The 4,382-nt window shown below is 39.8% G+C and overlaps 1 protein-coding gene across 1 annotated transcript in view; it reads left to right on the forward strand.

Moving 5' to 3' along the window:
- Positions 1-4,382, forward strand: part of CCDC171 (coiled-coil domain containing 171) — a gene marked incomplete at both ends in the record, with an annotated part of 57,093 nt that overhangs the window by 23,035 nt on the left and 29,676 nt on the right. The window lies entirely within an intron of this gene.

Below are 4,382 nucleotides of genomic sequence, written 5' to 3' on the forward strand. Positions count from 1 at the left end.
CGATTGTTAGAACAGTTACCTACAATTTTCACTGTGTTCTACAACCACAATTCATATCTCTACAGTCACATTCCTTTACACGTGTTGCAGTTAAAAGTGTTGTGAGATACAGAAAATAAGATATGCCTTGTTATTTGTGATTGCCATCTGAAACACTGCTTCAACAGAAGAATGCTGTAATTGATTCAGATTTTGACCTGAGAATTCTTTGCACTCCTAAAAATGTATTTATGAAGTGTTCTCCAGACAGAGCAATTTATGGTAATTTTTTGGGAATTAGTTATAATCTTACATCTCTCTTCTTTTTTGATTGATACTTACATTTCACAATGGATATTGGCAGTGCTAAAAACACCCCTGTGAGGGGAATAAGTGGCACCCAGACTTATGTTAAGTTCCCCCAGCATCCTGTAGTTTGATCTTATGAAATCACTGCCAACAGAAAGAGTGGTGAAATGAGGAAGCTTAATTTTAATTTAAAATACTGCTTTTCCGTCCTAAAGAAAAAGTGACGTTGAGCAATTGAGATTTCTACGTCCTCTGGATGCTGCACAAAAGACAGGTCTGAGCCATCTCTCTCAGAACTCTGGTGTACTGTGGAGAATTGGTGCTGTGGAGTGCTGCCCCATTCTCTGGGATTGCGCTGAACCTGCCAGTCTTCTCAGCGGAATGGTGTTGGCAGCAAGCACAGCACGTACGGAAAACATGGCTCTCTTCTTGTGGAGTGTCCGTGTCTTCTGGAAAAGACTGTCTTGTCAACTTGCTGTACAGGGTTTCTAAAGGGGAAATGCTATCCCTTAGAAACATCTGGTCGTGTTTTCTAGCACAGGTTATGTAGTGTTGGAGCACAAGCTGGTAGTGTTGTTTTCTAGGCAGCTTGATGCCTGTATACACTTAGATGATTCAACAAACCTTATCTTTTTTCTATCCCGTGTTCCAGTTTGCCTTCCTTACTGTTCAGTGTCAGTCTGGGAAGACAGTCTTAATTTCTTCAGGATTTCGAATTCATGACTGTCTTTGGACTTATAAATATTGGATTAAACCTTTCCCTTTCTGGTATGCATAGGGTCCATGGATGTCTGCTATTAGGGCTGTCCTAATCCTGATTGCTTGTTTTTTGTAAGACTTGATGGTCTTCTACCTGTTGCATTTTGAGCCTGTTAGCCATATTTGTCTGCAAGGTCATTGCTCAGGTTGGATCAGAGGTGTGCAGGCAGACTAATGTAGCCTTATTTCCATAGGAAACAAGGAAGAGTGTGCCTCGAGTTACGGAATGTCTTCAAAAGGTCTTTTAGATATTACTGAGTGCCAGTGTTTACATAAAGATATGTGATGCAATATTTAACGTATTTTAACAGGCTTTTTTTTAAAAAAAATGTTATTTCAACAGGCTTTATTAGTTAAATTTTATAGGAAATATAATCAATGTAGGTGAAATATAATTTGCCACTATCCTGTATTTCTCTGTAGAACTGTGGGTCTCATCACTCTAGGACATTTATTCTAGCACTACAAGGAAACTAGCAATTTGCTGTGTTTTCCATCCAAAGATCTGAGTGTTAATTACAAACAGTAATTAGTTAGTATTAAACTAATCCCTTGTAGGTGTTAATTCCTTTCTGGAAAAGGAAGATGTGTGATTTTTGCCGTCCTGCATCAAGCTAGTGGTACATCATAGGGTGCGTTCTTTTGTTTGTACCTTTGTCTTCTACCAGTGTTCCATGCCGCCTTCTAGACATTTTCTACTCAGAGTTCCTGGGTTGAGAATTAATTAATTTTTCCTATTGTTTGTACATGAGTGAAGGCAAACTGAAGACTGTCAGTTCAGGCTCTCAGGAGTGAACTGAGAGGCTTGACTGCACAGCAGTATGTATCTTGGAAATTATCGTTTTGGTTACTTAGAACTGCAGTAGAGAGTTAGGGCTTTTCAGAACGGTCTCCTTAAGATGAAAATGCAACATTGCAGAATCTGGAGGTTTTAGTAGCAGTGACACCTGCCTCTGCTTCTGGTCTCAGCTGGTACTCTTCAGCTCCCTAACTCCAAGATAGAACCTATGGATGTTAATAGGTACTACATCACAGCTGTTACTGTAGGTCAGATGGATGGTGTAATCAGAAAGCAGTTTCTCTGTCTTTCTGTAGGGCAGAAATTCCCAGAGTGGCCTTGTCACAGATCAGCAGTAAACAGGGCACTATATATACTGCTCTTCTCTGTCCGTGGTCTCCATGTTGGGAAAGTCAGTGGAGCTGAAAACGCATATCCTTCTTCCTCGCCTTTTGCAGCAGGAGCCAAGCCCTCTTGATTTGATACTGTGCCATTTTGACAATGTTACTATGCCTGCTCCTTAGCCTCACACACATTATTTATTCAGACTGTACAGTCTCATAGGAAATGTCCTCTGAATTTTAACTATCAGTTGTTGTTTATTATGTAGACATTTATTAATCTGTCCCCATTTTTTGTGGCAACCACTTAAAATAGAAGGGTTTTGTTCTGATATGCAAAAACATGCTGTAAGAGAAAAATCCTGTAACTACTTCAGAAATGTTAATTTCAACAGAAAAATAAAAGGTTTGCTAAATAGGAAAGGGAAAAAGTTCCCTTGGGAGAAAAAGGAAGTATTTTCTTTTATTGCCTTTTTGTTGTTGTTGTTTGGAAGCCTTGCTTTTACAGCAGGGCAGGTGAATTAGTTAAAAGGCTGTGGTATCCTGCACTTGTATCAAAAGTCACTGCAATCAGTGCAAAAGGAGGAGAGGTATGTGTAGCTGTTCCTGACACACTGGGTCTCTTTGATAGGCAGGTCTGGCCCAGGTACTTGGACCACAGCAGAGAAATGGAGGACAGTGGTGATGCCTAAATGTTCATATTTAGAAAATCAGAACAGCTGAAATACAGGAAAAGCTTTTGAAGTCACAGTGTCATTACATTTCTAGTTTCCAGTTCTGTTTCCACACCAGAATAAAGGGTAAGGAGCCAGTAAGAAGTAGGATAAAATAGTGTTGGTAATAGCACCTGGTTTTTTTTAAGTATTCTCAGAATCCACCAAGCTTTGCAACCCAGTGGGCTGTCCCTCAAAGCTCAACTACTAAAGGAAGCCAGCTTGTCAGTCTTTAAGAGGAGGATTCTATGTCTCTTTCAAAAACTGTGCATTTAAGCTTCGATGAAAACAATAGAAACGGTGTGGGGTAAGACAAAAGCAATTACTAGCTGGTAAAATCAAGAAGGTGTGTTTTCTTACGAAACTTCGGTATTTCTGTAGTCAGAGATTGTCTTGTTCACTTGTGCGTATTACCATATAACCATAAGCATAAAACCACTAAGCTTTTTTAAAGAATAAGCTTTAATTAGCCAGAGCACTGAATGTTAGTGTTGCTGCCCAGCAGCCCTGTAGGGATCACACTTTGTTTACTCAGATATTGGCCTTTCACCTGTGATGGCCAGAAACCATAAGTTGTTTTCTAAATTCAGCTTACCTTTTCAGTTCCTTCCAGTCATGCTATCAGGGTTTTTTTTTCTATAAAAATCAAACACTCTAAATAATGCAGTAGTGCTGAAAGTATTGTACATGTTCATACTTAATTTTAGAGGAGTAAAGTGGCATATGAGGCCTGTAAATAGTTTTTTGTAATTAAATCTTTTAGTTACGTACTCTATTTTTGTATCACGGAAAGTATTTAAATAACGCTACAATGTCTTCCCCTTCAAAAAAAAAAAGAAATTATTTGGGCAAAGACACTCTGAGCTGACTAGGGTACCTCTCTGCAGAAGCATGGAATCTTTTATTTCCATTCTAGGGGTAGCTGTGTATTTCCTCCCCTTCCCCCCACTGTACTTGCAGGATGGAGAAGGGAGAAGGAAATAGGGTGCCTCCCTCACAAATTGCTTGGGACCAAATAGGTATGTGGCTGGGTGACACCATTTTACCTCTTTTTTTGGACACTGCTAACAGGAATAACCTCACCGCATTTTTAAGAAACCTGCTTATAGAGAGGTAGCTGAAGCGTAGCATAACCCACTCTTTTCTTCATCGTATGGACTTGTCATTCCATTAGTGTTTGGCTTTTTGAGTCCGTGTATTATGACTGCGGTGTAAGTAATTAACTTGAGCTTGTGGGTTCTTTGTGAGCAGTGCCTAAAATTTATTATAACCTTATAACACTCAATGCCGTTTACATGCAGCCTCAAGTGGTTGTTCCAGTCACAGAGGACTCTCATGCATCAAGAAACCAATCTAAGTCTCTGAGGTCTCAGCATAGGGTCTTGATTCCTGTACAAGAGCACCATGGTATGGAAGGCAACCAGTCTGCGTGCTCTAACCTTAGTTCTGGCATCCCCTGGCTTGTCAGTGTCATTTTGCTACACCAGTTTACTGGTTTAAGTC

This window comes from Eurypyga helias, unplaced genomic scaffold (genome assembly GCF_000690775.1).
Source record: "Eurypyga helias isolate BGI_N326 unplaced genomic scaffold, ASM69077v1 scaffold39926, whole genome shotgun sequence".
Classification (NCBI taxonomy): Eukaryota; Metazoa; Chordata; class Aves; order Eurypygiformes; family Eurypygidae; genus Eurypyga; species Eurypyga helias.